The 14,250-nt window shown below is 39.0% G+C and overlaps 1 non-coding gene and 1 pseudogene across 2 annotated transcripts in view; both read left to right on the plus strand.

Moving 5' to 3' along the window:
• The window catches only part of LOC111188012 (olfactory receptor 13C7-like), a 104,585-nt pseudogene that overhangs the window by 83,800 nt on the left and 6,535 nt on the right, over positions 1-14,250 (plus strand). The window contains exon 4 of the transcript XR_016393589.1: positions 2,466-2,549. The product of XR_016393589.1 is annotated as an olfactory receptor 13C7-like (transcript). The remainder of the gene's footprint in view (positions 1-2,465; positions 2,550-14,250) is intronic.
• On the plus strand, positions 13,831-13,983 carry LOC115803864 (small nucleolar RNA SNORA69). The gene has a single exon (XR_004024657.1). It is a non-coding gene; the product is annotated as a small nucleolar RNA SNORA69 (small nucleolar RNA).

Below are 14,250 nucleotides of genomic sequence, written 5' to 3' on the forward strand. Positions count from 1 at the left end.
CCTAGAGGCGGGGAGGTGTGGAGGTGTGGAGGTTGGCAGATCCTACTCTGGGTGGGACACATCCCTACACTAAGGCAGTGTCCTAGGGTCTCAGAGAGAGTGGCTGCTTAATGCTCGCACGGAGGACAGCCAACACCAAGCTTTTCGAAGATGTCGGTCTCCCCTCACCAGTGCATGCCTTATTGCCTTAGTGGGGGGTGGCCTCTGTATTTTCCCAGGGTGGTGGGTTCTTTGCCGTCCCCTCAGAAGCCCTTTTTATCATTCACACTCCCTGAACCTTCTCATTTCTTCCTCCACACGCTGCCAAGGCGGCGTCAGCCTCCTCCCCTCATTTAATGTGGACCACTGTCACATCCCAGCTTCATGAACCCAGCGTCCTGCACGTTAGAAGAGCTCCGGCATTCTTGCTGAGTCTTCAGTCCAGAGTCAAGGAGAGCATGTCCACATCAAGACACTGTCCCCATGTAGCCGATATGCCCACACCCTGCTCTCCACTCCAGCACCCTCCAGGTCCACACAGATTCCCCAGGTCCTAGCATCCTTTTGCGGAGTCGCTGTTTCCTCTCAGAGCAGGAACTGTACTGAGGGGAGTCCAGGCTTTATCATGAGAAGAGTATCTGCCTCAGATGAGATCCCTGCACGGTCTCCAGGCAAGCAGAGGCTGCTCTGTGGCAGCACCAGGGAGGGGACTCAGGGGCTGATTCTGTGGGTCTGGAGGGTTCAGAGGAATCTGAGGGCTCTAGATTCTCAGGAGCATCCACCCAGATACCCTGATCCCAGGATGCAGGGTCCCACTTTCCCTGTCAAGCCCCCAACTTTAGCATTGGAAACCTGGCAAGGCTGCACAGTCTCCTTTGTAGCTCTGCCATTTTTACAGTCAAGTCCTAGCCCTGCCTTGTAGCACAATCTGCCTTGTGGGTGCAGGAGATGAGAATCTCTTTGAAAATTGCCATGGATGCCTTCTGGCTTTCATAGCACGCTCTGTGTTTACACTTAGCTTACCTGAGCCTATTTTTCTTCAAGTCTTTTTTTTTTTTTTTAGTTTAAAACATTTTTATTATTATTTCTTTATTGGAGTATAATTACTTTACAATGGTGTGTTAGTTTCTGCTTTATAACAGAGTGAATCAGTTATACATATACATATGTTCCCATATCTCTTGCGTCTCCCTCCCTCCCACCCTCCCTGTCCCACCCCTCCAGGCGGTCACAAAGCACTGAGCTGATCTCCCTGTGCTATGCGGCTGCTTCCCACTAGCTATCTACCTTACGTTTGGTAGTGTATATATGTCCATGCCTTTCTCTAGCTTTGTTTTATAAGGTAGTTAACAAAAGAGGGTCAATTTTACCACCCTTAAAAATACCTCATATTTTCAAAGTACTAGAGCTACTGAATAACTCATGCATCCCCTTCAACCTGTAAAACATTTCAGCCCCCTGCAGGTGAATGTCTGAATGAGTATGATGCTACAACAGGCCAGGGGTTATCGCCACTTCACTTACCAACAGAAATGGGGTCCTTGTTGCCATCTGAGTGGTGAGGGCATGTTTTCTAGGGCTACTCCTGGTAGCAGTTGTCTTGGTTGTGTTCCCCCCAAAGCAGAGCCTGAGGCAAGGACTTGGGAGCAGGCAGTTTATTTTGGAGGTGATCTCAGGAAGCTGGCATGAGGGAACAGGAGGAGTGAGATGTGAAAGGAGGAAAAGCCAATATAAGGGTGCATTATTAAGGTGGTGCTGTGTGCTACAGGGGATCAGTTCTGCTGGAGGGACCCAAAGAGCATGAAGAATGCCTCTCAGAATTGTCTGCGTGAAGGATGGGAGGCTGGTGACTTTATCCCCAGCTACCTTCCCCTACTGGTTGATAGTTCCTCCAAGGTTGTGTCAGTTGTGTATTGACATGTAGCAAATCACCACAATTTAGCAGCTTAAATCAATGCCCATTTATTAGCTCACAGTTCTGTATGTCGGAAATCCAGCATGGCATGACTCGGTTCTTAGGGTATCAAATGGCTGAAATCAAAGTGTCAGCTGGAGTAAGTTCTCATCTGGAGGCTCTGAGGAAAAGTCCACTTTCAAGCTCATTTATGTTGCAAAGTTCAGTTTTTTGCAGCTACAGTACTGAGGTCCCCATTTCCTTGCTACGTGGCTCCTTCCATCTTCATGTCAGTAATGGTGCATCAAATCCTTTCAGTGCTTTGAACTCTGACTTCCATTTCTGTCACTAGCTAGAGAAAAACTCTCTGCTTTTAAAGGATTCATGATTAGGTCAGGCCCACCTGGATAATCTCCCTATGTTAAGGCCAACTATGTCATGTAGTATAACCCAATCATGGGAGTAAAAGCCGTCATTTTTACAGTCCTGGGGATTATGCAGGGTGTGCACACCAGGGGGAGAGAAAACTTGGGGGCAGCTTCGAATCCTGCCTACCACAGTTGTAACCCCTGTTCTTCTGGACTACACACAGGTGGCTTCCATAGCATTGGAGAAGGCCTGGGGCAGAGAAGCAGAACGACGGATGGTGTTTGAGGTGGGATACTGTTAGCTCAAGGTGAGTCTAACGTGCACAAACTGTCCACCTGAAATCATAGGTGGACTGAGAGATTGGGAAGTGAGATACCGTAGCATTTGCTAATTATGGATAGACCTGTTGAGCCAAGCTCATGTCACATCTTAGAGATGTCATAGAGCCTGCCCTATCCACATTTCCTCTAAAGGGATCTGTTCCAGCTTCAGCCCAGTGACACTACCAGTTATCCTGCAGCCGCAGTTCATTGGACCAGAGCAACTGATCCAAGAGGAGATAACCTATAAATTTGAGGGTAATATATCTGACTGAAGCAAAAGGACGAACTGGGCTAATTAGATTGATCTTTGGGGAACTTGGAATTGGGAAACAGGGAGACTACATCAGTTTAGTGAGACTCAAATCAGAAAGGACCCACCAGAGATTCCATGAGGTAAGGTTGATGTTATAGCAGTGGGGTGGGATGAAAAAGCTCTGAGTTAGCAGATGAAGCCCATGTAGAAAGTGTCAGGACTTCCCTGGTGGTCCATTGGTTGAGACTCTGCGCTCCCAATGCAGGGGCCCGGGTTCGATCCCTGGTCAGGGAGTGAGGTCTCGCATGCACTAAAGAGCCCACATGCTGGAACTAAGACCCAACGCAGCCAAATTAATTAATTAAAAAAAAGAAAGCGTCTGTCTCATTAATAGAGGAGATTCAGAAGGTGAACCTTTGAATTCTGTTTCTGGGATTCCTGGAGCTGCCTGCTATCAAGAATACTCTCCATCTCTACAATCCTTTCACTTTTCCCTGTTAAGAGTCTTATTCTTTGATTTATATGATTCCATAATTGCCCCAAATGCATCTTTATTTAGAACCACCACAGCAATAAAAATTTCCCTGAGCTAGCCTGAGTGGGTCTTGGTTTCTTATAACCAAAAGAGCAAAACTAAGCTAGATCAGGATGAGAGTTATTGAGAGCCAGTTGCTCACAACCAGTCCTGGCCCTAGTTTAGAAACCAGCAGGCTTCTTGGGGAACCCCAGTGGGGAAACCAGGGCTGACCTGTTTGGTCCCAATTAATGCTGGTTCAGTGTGCCCTTGAGAGTTAACTTAGAGTTAACTTTTTTCCCCTATATTTTGGCCATGCCGTGTGGCATGCGGGATCTTAGTTCCCCAACCAGGGATCGAACCCGTGCCCCCTGCAGTAGAAGCATGGTGTCTTAATCACTGGACTGCCAGGGAATTCCCTGAGGACCCTGAATATTATAAGGAGGAGATCCTATGTATTACAAGGAGGAGGAGGAGAGAATGGGGGGATCCATTAACCATCCCAAGTAAATTACTACAACAGCTGCTTCTGTCACACTCTCAGTGTGGCAGGTGGCTGTTCAAAGAAGGTAGATATGAGGCAGGTTTGGCCTCTGTCAGACCACAGAGGCCACCGTAGACTAGGTTGATTCATTTGCCCTTTGTTCCAGTAGAGGAAGTCCCATCCCAGACTACACAGCCAAGAGTACCACTGCCTTTTAGTTCTGCACTGTGTAGTAGTGCAATGACCTTGGCAAAGCTTCTTTTCCTATCTGGGCTTCAATTGTTTTATCTATAAACTGGGAGATATTGCCGTGACTCTGATACGAGAAAACATAAACTCTAGTTTCAAGCATGTTCAGAAAGAAAGAATGTCCAATGCTGTTTGTGCACAAACAAATGGGCACCTTTTACACAACCAGTCTAGATCAGAAAGGCCTGGGCATGTCTGAAGGCAGAAGGGAATAAAGGCAGATCATGATATAAATGGAGGGAGCAACCTTGGGAGAAGTTGACACAGGTCAGGATAGGAACAGGGGGTGTGTAAATAGAAAAATGGAGGTTCTATGGCTCTCCTCACCCCGAAGATGTTTACTTCTGGAGAATTATTGGTTTGGATGGCCCAGTCATAAATAAACTCTAAACAAATCTATCCCACTTCTGTAGAGCTCCTGTTAGTGCAGGGTGCTGAAAGAAAGCTGGGAAGAATCCATCTCAGTTCCTGCCCTCAAAGGGCTGGAAAGAGGGACAGACACACAAGCACATCCCCGAATAACCAGCACGGCAGGCAGCCTGTCAGATATCCTTGTAAGTGGCAGAGTGAAAAAAGAATGCAGCGAAAAAGAAGTTAACTCCTCTTAGGCCTACATGAGTACAACCAGAGAAAAATGCAACTAGAAACTGATCCTCAGGAAGGCTTCAAGGAAGAAAGAGTATTTGAACTGGCATGAGATTAGTGTCCTTAGAAGAGGCAACAGAGAGCTCTCTTTCTTTCTGCCATGTGAGGACATGGCAAGAAGATGTCTGCAAGCCAAGAAGAGAGCTCTTACCAAAACCTGAACATGTTGGCACCCTGATCTCAATATTCCAGCTCCAAAACAGAGAGAAAATAAATTTATGTTGTTCAAGTTTAAAAAAAGAAAAAGAAAGAGTATTTGAACTGGACTTTGAAGGATGGGAAGAACCACAGCAAGTGCTTCATAAACGTCCACCTCACTCTGGGTGATCAGCATCTGATGTTTCATCGGCTCTGGGGCAATGAGGAGGCCTCAGATGAATCACTGCCAAAAGCAGTCTATGGGCCATTAAGCACCTTGTTCTGTGTCCACTTGTGTAAGCCTGGGATGGTGAGAACCTCCAGCATGACCCATCAGGTCAAAGGATGAGGCGCCCCCATACACAATCTGTTTGCATGAGGCCTGCCTTATTTTATTGCCCTCTGTCTCACTTATAATACATGGTACACTCAAAACAATATTTTAACTGATTATAAAACAGTAAATCACATGGATTATATTACTTAATGTTAGTAAAGAGCAAGAAAATAGAAAAACTCAGTTTTTGGTTTTCTGAATATATAAAAGTATTTTTAAAAGTATTTTTAAAAGCATTTTAAAGTATTTTTAAAAGTTTTTAAAAGTATTTTATAAAGTATTATTATTTTTTTCTTTGCCCACGCCGTGTGGCATGCGGCATGTGGGATGTGGGATCTTAGTTCCCTGACCAGGGATCAAACCCGTGTCCCCTGCATTGGGAGCGTGGAGTCTTATCCGCTGGACCACCAGGGAAGTCCCTTTATAAAGTATTTTTAAAATTTTATTTAATTGAGCCTAACCAAAATGTCACATTTTATTATTATTAGTGCTATGACAGCTATTTCAATACAAGTAAGAAATATAGTACAATCTTAGATAGATATAGTTAGCATTGTTTTTATGTCCTAAGAGAAATGAGTATATGATTATAAGATGAAACAGGAAGAAAAGCCATAGAAGTTGACCAAAAAAATGTTTGCAGGTACCTTTTAAATCTTTTAGAGCAGAAGCAAGAAGAACTACAGACCTGCAGCCTGTGGAACAAAAACCACATTCACAGAAAGATAGAAAAGGCAGAGGGCTATGTACCAGATGAAGGAACAAGATAAAACCCCAGAAAAACAAGTAAATGAAGTGGAGATAGGCAACCTTCCAGAAAAAGAATTCAGAATAATGATAGTAAAGATGATCCAGGACCCCGGAAAAAGAATGGAGGCAAAGATCGAGAAGATGCAAGCAATGTTTAACAAATACCAGAAGAAGTAAAGAACAAACACCTAGAAGAATTAAAGAACAAACAAACAGAGATGAACAATACAATAACTGAAATGAAAAATACACTAGAAGTAATCAATAGCAGAATAACTGAAGCAGAAGAACGGATAAGTGACCTGGAAGACAGAATGGTGGAATTCACTGCTGCAGAACAGAAAAAAGAATGAAAAGAAATGAAGACAGTATAAGAGACATCTGGGACAACATTAAATGCAACAACATTCGCATTATAGGGGTCCCAGAAGGAGAAGAGAGAGAGAAAGGACCCAAGAAAATATTTGAAGAGATTATAGTCGAAAACCTCCCTAATATGGGAAAGGAAATATCCACCCAAGTCCAAGAAATACAGAGAGTCCCAGGCGGGATAAACCCAAGGAGAAACACGCCGAGACACATAGTAATCAAATTGACAAAAATTAAAGACAAAAATTATTGAAAGCAACAAGGGAAAAACGACAAATAACATACAAAGGAACTTCCATAAGGTTAACAGGTGATTTCTCAGCAGAAACTCTACAAGCCAGAAGGGAGTGGCATGATATATTTAAAATGATGAAAGGGAAGAACATACAACCAAGATTACTCTACCTGGCAAGGATCTCATTCAGATTCGATGGAGAAATCAAAAACTTTCCAGACAAGCAAAAGCTAAGAGAATTTGGCACCACCAAACCAGTGCTACAACAAATGCTAAAGGATCTTCTCTAAGTGGAAAACACAAGAGAAAAAAGGACCTACAAAAACAAACCCATAACAATTAAGAAAATGGTCATAGGAACATACATATCGATAATTACATTAAATGTGAATGGATTAAATGCTCCAACCAAATGACACAGGCTTGCTGAATGGACACAAAAACAAGACCCATATATATGCTGTCTACAAGAGACCCACTTCAGACCTAGAGACACATAGAGACTGAAAGTGAGGGGATGGAAAAAGATACTCCATGCAAATGGAAATCAAAAGAAAGCTGGAGTAGCAATACTCAGATAAAATAGACTTTAAAATAAATAATGTTACAAGAGACAAGGAAGGACAATACATAATGATCAAGGGATCAATCCAAGAAGAAGATATAACAATTATAAATATATATGCACCCAACATAGGAGCACCTCAATACATAAGGCAACTGTTAACAGCTATAAAAGAGGAAATAGACAGTAACACAATAATAGTGGGGGACTTTAACACCTCACTTACACCAATGGACAGATCATCCAAACAGAAAATTAATAAGGTAACACAAGCTTTAAATGACACAATAGACCAGATAGATTTAATTGATATTTATAGGACATTCCATCCAAAACCAGCAGATTACACTTTCTTCTCAAGTGTGCACAGAACATTCTCCAGGATAGATCACATCTTGGGTCACAAATCAAGCCTCAGTAAATTTAAGAAAATTGAAATCATATAAAGCATCTTTTCTGAGCACAGTGCTATCAGATTAGAAATCAATTACAGGGGAAAAAACGTAAAAAACACAAACACATGGAGGCTAAACAATACGTTACTAAATAACCAAGAGCTCACTGAAGAAATCAAAGAGGAAATAAGAAAATACGTTGAGACAACTGACAGTGAAAACACGACGATCCAAAACCTATGGGATGCAGCAAAAGCAGTTCTAAGTGAGAAGTTTATAGCAATACAAGACTATCTCAAGAAATAAGAAAAATCTCAAATAAACAATCTAACCTTACACCTAAAGGAACTAGAGAAAGAAGAACAAACAAAACCTAAAGTTAGTAGAAGGAAAGAAATCATAAAGATCAGAGCAGAAATAAATGAAATAGAAACAAAGAAAACAGTAGCAGAGATCAATAAAACTAAAAGCTGGTTCTTTGAGAAGATAAGCAAAATTGATAAACCATTAGCCAGACTCATCAAGAAAAAGAGGGAGAGGACCCAAATCAATACAATTAGAAATGAAAAAGGAGAAGTTACAACAGACACCACAGAAATACAAAGTATCCTAAGAGATTACTACAAGTATCTCTATGCCAATAAAATGGACAACCTGGAAGAAATGGACAAATTCTTAGAAAGGTATAATGTTCCAAGACTGAACAAAGAAGAACTAGAAAATATGAACAGACAAATCACAAGTAATGAAATTGAAACTGTGATTAAAAATCTTCCAACAAACAAAAGTCCAGGACCAGATGGCTTCACAGGTGAATTCTATCAAACATTTAGAGAAGAGCTAACACCCATCCTTCTCAAACGCTTCCAAAAAATTGCAGAGAAAGGAACACTCCCAAACTCATTCTATGAGGCCACCATCACCCTAATACCAAAACCAGACAAAGATACTGCAAAAAAACAAAATTACAGACCAATATCACTTCTGAATATAGATGCAAAAGTCCTCAACAAAATACTAGCAAACAGAATCCAACAACACATTAAAAGGATCATACACCATAATCAAGTGGGATTTATCCCAGGGACGCAAGGATTCTTCAATATATGCAAATCAATCAGTGTGATACACCATATTAACAAACTGAAGAATAAAAACCATATGATCATCTCAATAGATGCAGAAAAAAGCTTTTGACAAAATTCCACACCCGTTTATGATAAAAACTCTCCAGAAAGTGGGCATAGAGGGAACCTACCTCAACTTAATAAAGGCCATATATGACAAACCCACAGCAAACATCATTCTCAATGGTGAAAAACTGAAAACATTTCCTCTAACATTAGGAACAAGACAAGGATGTCCACTCTTGCCACTATTACTAAGCATAGTTTTGGAAGTCCTAGCCATGGCAATCAGAGAAGAAAAAGAAATAAAAGGAATGCAAATTGGAAAAGAAGAAGTAAAGCTGTCGCTGTTTGCAGATGACATGATACTATACATAGAGAATCCTAAAGATACCACCAGAAAACTACTAGAGCTAATCAATGAATTTGGTAAAGTTTCAGGATACAAAATTAATGCACATAACTAGTAAGAACCTGATATATAAAAATAAATAAAATATATTAAAAATAAATAAAATAAAATTTAAAAATTAATGCACAGAAATCTTTTGCATTTGTATACACTAATGATGAAAAATCTGAAAGAGAAATTAAGGAAACACTCCCATTTACCATTGCAACAAAAAGAATAAAATACCTAGGAGTAAACCTACCTAGGGAGACAAAAGACCTGGATGCAGAAAACTGTAAGACACTGATGAAAGAAATTAAAGATGATACCAACAGATGGATAGATATACCATGTTCTTGGATTGGAAGAATCAATATTGTGAAAATGACTCTACTACCCAAAGCAATCTACAGATTCAGTGCAATCCCTATCAAATTACCAATGGCATTTTTTACAGAACTAGAATAAAAAATCTTAAAATTCGTTTGGAGACACAAAAGACCCCAAATAGCCAAAGCAGTCTTGAGGGAAAAAAATGGATCTGGAGCAATCAGACTCCCTGACTTCAGAGTATACTACAAAGCTACAGTAATCAAGACAGTATGGTACTGGCACAAAAACAGAAATATAGATCAATGGAACAGGATAGAAAGCCCAGAGGTAAACCCACACACCTGTGGTCAACTAACCTATGACAAAGGAGGCAAGGATATACAATGGAGAAAAGACAGTCTCTTCAATAAGTGGTGCTGAGAAAACTGGACAGCTACATGTAAAAGAATGAAATTAGAATACTCCCTAACACCATACACAAAAATAAACTCAAAATGGATTAGAGACCTAAATGTAAGACTGGACACTATAAAACTCTTAGAGGAAAACATAGGAAGTACACTCTTTCACATAAATCACAGCAAGATCTTTTTTGATCCACCTCCTAGAGTAATGGAAATAAAAACAAAAATAAATAAGTGAGACCTAATGAAACTTAAAAGCTTTTGCACAGCAAAGGAAACCATAAACAAGACGAATAGACACCCCTCAGAATGGGAGAAAATATTTGCAAATGAATCAACAGAGAATGGATTGATCTCCAAAATATATAAACAGCTCATGCAGCTCAATATTGAAAAAACAAACAACCCAATCAAAAAATGGGCAGAAGACCTAAATAAACATTTCTCCAAAGAAGAAATACAGATGGCCAAGAAGCACATGAAAAGCTGCTCAGCATCACTAATCATTAGAGAAATGCAAATTAAAACTACAATGAGGTATCACCTCACACTAGTTAGAATGGGCATCATGAGAAAATCTACAAACAACAAATGCTGGAGAGGGTGTGGAGAAAAGGGAACCCTCTTGCACTGTTGGTGGGAATGTAAATTGATACAGCCACTATGGAGGACAGTATGGAGGTTCCTTAAAAAACTAAAAATAGAATTACCGTATGACCCAGCAATCCCACTTCTGGTCATATACCCAGAGAAAACCAGAATTCCAAAAGACACATGCACCCTAATGTTCATTGCAGCACTATTTACAATAGCCAGGTCATGGAAGCAACCTAAGTGCCCATCGACAGACAAATGGTTAAAGAAGTAGTGGTACATATATACAATGGAATATTACACAGCCAATAAAAGGAAAAAATTGGATCATTTGTAGAGACATGGATGGATCTAGAGACTGTCATACAGAGTGAAGTAAGTCAGAAAGAGAAAAACATATATCGTATACTAATGCATATACGTGGAATCTAGAAAAATGGTACAGATGAACCAGTTTGCAGGGCAGAAATAGAGACACAGATGTAGAGAACAAACGTATAGACACCAAGGGGGGAAAGGGGCGGGGTTGGTGGTGGTGTGATTAATTGGGAGATTGAAATTGACATATATACATTAATATGCATAAAATGGATAGGTAATAAGAACCTGCTGTATAAAAAAAATAAAATAAATCTTTTATTTTCAACACTTGGAATCCAGCTGTTATTAAATTCTGTGAAAAATCAACTTTGCTTTCCCATACACACTAATTTTCAAAAAACGGATAGTAGACATGAAAACTATATAAAGTCTACATATTTGGAACCTATTTGAGTTGAAAAAAATAGAAGTTTGGAATCCATGTTACCTACTAATGTAATTGTACCATCTACAATATCTGTAAAAACTATCTTATTGAAAAATTATCAAAAATTTCTTATTGAAAAAAGATACCATTGAAAATGGTATCTCTTTTAAGAATGATGTATGTATGTGTGTGCATGTGTATGTCTCTGTGTGAAGTTTTATTACATAACTGGAATGGAAAAAGATTAATAACAATGCCTTGATTTATGGCTGCCCCATTTAAGCTTTCTCCCACAGTTTACTAACATAACTCAGTTATTTCCTTCACACAGACCTTTATTCCAATCAGTCATTCCCCACGTTTTTTGACTTCCTACTGTAAAAAGAATACATGAACAAAACAAAATCTTTAGCAACCACATCTGATGAAACAGTGTCCAAAAATGCTTTCAAATAGTTTCTTTCTACAAAAACAGCCCATGGCATCACAATGCATATTAATCACTATTAAAACTGAGGAAAAGATTTTAAATTGCCCTTTTTAAAAAAGATTTTTTAGTGAATTTTTAAATTGAGGTACAGTTGATTTATAATATTATATAATTTTCAGGTGTAAAACATAGTAATTCACAATTTTTAAAGGTTATACTCCATTTATAGTTATTATAAAATATTGGCCATATTCCCTGTACTGTACAATATATCTTCATAGCTTATTTTATACATAGTAGTTGTACCTCTTGGTCCCCTACCTCTATCTTGCTCCTCCCCTTCCCTCTCCCCACTGGTAACCACTAGTTTGTTCTCTATATCTGTGTGTCTGTTTCTTTTTTGCTCTATTTACTAGTTTGTGTTATTTTTTAAATTCTGCATATAACATACAGTATTTATCTTTCTCTGTCTGACTCATTTCACTGAGCATAATACCCTCCAAGTTCATCCATGTTGTTGCAGATGGCAAAATTTCATTCCTTTTTATGGCTGAGTAGTATTCCATTGTATATATATATACCACATCTTCTTTATCCATTCATTCGTTTGTTTGTTTGTTTTTTGAAGTATAGTTGATTTACGGTGTTGTGCCAGTCTCTGCTGTACAGCAACATTCATCTGTTGGTGGACACTTAGGTTGCTTCCATATCTTGGCTATTGTAAATAATGCTGCTGTGAACATTGGGGTGCATATATCTTTTCGAATTAGTGTTTTCATTTTCTTCAGATGTATACCCAGGAGTGGAATTGCTAGATTATATGATAGTTCTGTTTTTAATTTTTTAGGGAACCTCCATACTATTTTCCACAGTGGCTGCACCAGTTTATGTCCCTACCAACAGTGTACAAGGGTCGCTTTTCTTCACATTCTCACTGACATTTATGATTTGTGATCTTTTTGATGATAGCCATTCTGACAAGTGTGAAGTGATATCTCATTGTGGTTTTGATTTGCAGTTCTCCAATGATTAGTGATGTTGAGCATCTTTTCACGTGCCTGTTGGCCATCTTAATGTCTTCTTTGGAAAAATGACTATTCAGGTCTTCTGCTCATTTTTTAATCTTGGTTTGTTTGCTTTATTTTTTTTTGATGTTGAGTTGTATGAGATGCGTATATTTTTTGGATATTAATCCCTTATCAATCATATTATTTGCAAATATTTTCTCCCATTCAATAGGTTGTCTTTTCATTCTGTCAGTGGTTTCCTTTGCTGTGCAAAAGCTTTTAAGTTTAACTAGGTCCCATTTGTTTAGTTTTGCTTTTGTTTCCTTTGCTTTAGGAGACAGATCCAAGAATATATTGCTACAATTTATATCAAAGGGTGTTCTGCTTCTGTTTTGTTCTAGGAGTTTTATGGTTTCCAGTCCTACATTTAGGTTTTTAATCCATTTTGAGTTTATTTTTGTATATAGTGTGAGAAAATGTTCTAATTTCATTATTTTAATGTAGCTGTGCAGTTTTCCCAGCACCACTATTGAATACACTATCTTCTCCCATTGTATATTCTTGCCTCCTTTGTCATAGATTAATTGACCATAAATGCATGAGTTTATTTCTAGGCTCTGAATTCTGTTCCATTAATCTGTGTGTCTGTTTTCGTTCCAGTACCCTGCTGTTTTAATTACTGTAGCTTTGTAGTATAGTCTGAAGTCAGGGAGTGTGATACTTCCAGCTCTGTTCTTTCTCAAGATTGTTTTGGCTATTCAGGGTCTTTTGTGTTTCCATGCAAATTTTAAAATTATTTGTTCTAGTTCTGTGAAGAATGCCACTGGTATTTTGATAGGGATTGCACTGAATTTGTAGATTCAATTCAAAACATTTCCTTTAATATCAGGAACAAGACAAGGATGCTCACTCTTGCCACTTTTATTCAACATAGTATTGGAAGTCCTAGCCACAGCAACCAGATAAGAAAAAGAAATAAAAGGAATCCAAATTGGAAGGGAAGAATAAAACTGGGAAGAATGATACTATACATAAAAAATCCTAAAGACACTACCAAAAAACTACTAGAGCTCATCGGTGAATTCAGTAAAGTTGCATGATATAAAATTAATGTACAGAAATGTTGCATTTCTATACACTAACAATGAACTATCAGAAAGAGAAATTAAGGAAACAGTTCCACTTATGATCACATCAAAAAGAATAAAATACCTAGGAATAAACTTGCCTACGGAAGTAAAAGACCTGTATTCAGAAAACTATAAGACACTGATGAAAGAAATTGAAGATGACACAAACAGATGGAAAGATATACTGTGTTCATGGATTAGAATTCATTTTGTTAAAATAACCATACTACTGACATTATCCTGCTGAAAGAAAATCTGTGTTGATCGTTTTTGATTTTGCCTTTGTGGGGTAAACTCATAACAGATTGACATAAAAAAATCTGAGAAAAAACACCCATACTACCTGAGACAATCTACAATTCAATATATTGCCCTTTAAAAAAGAAACAGTACATTTGTACAACCCTTGGCTAAGTAATCTGAGGATATTTTAATCCAGCTCTGATTAGTTGAAGAATACAACAAGACCACTATCATGAGCACATCAGTTTTAGCTGTCAGAATAAGGTGTCTCTGATGAGAGGCCATTGTCGTCACCTGTTTTTCTTTGCCCAGCCAACTCCAGCCCCCTTCTTCCAGTTACATAA

The sequence above is a fragment of the Delphinapterus leucas genome, chromosome 6 (assembly GCF_059928025.1).
Source record: "Delphinapterus leucas isolate spDelLeu-1000000601 "Yukka" chromosome 6, BTC_Dleu_Yukka2, whole genome shotgun sequence".
Lineage (NCBI taxonomy): Eukaryota > Metazoa > Chordata > Mammalia > Artiodactyla > Monodontidae > Delphinapterus > Delphinapterus leucas.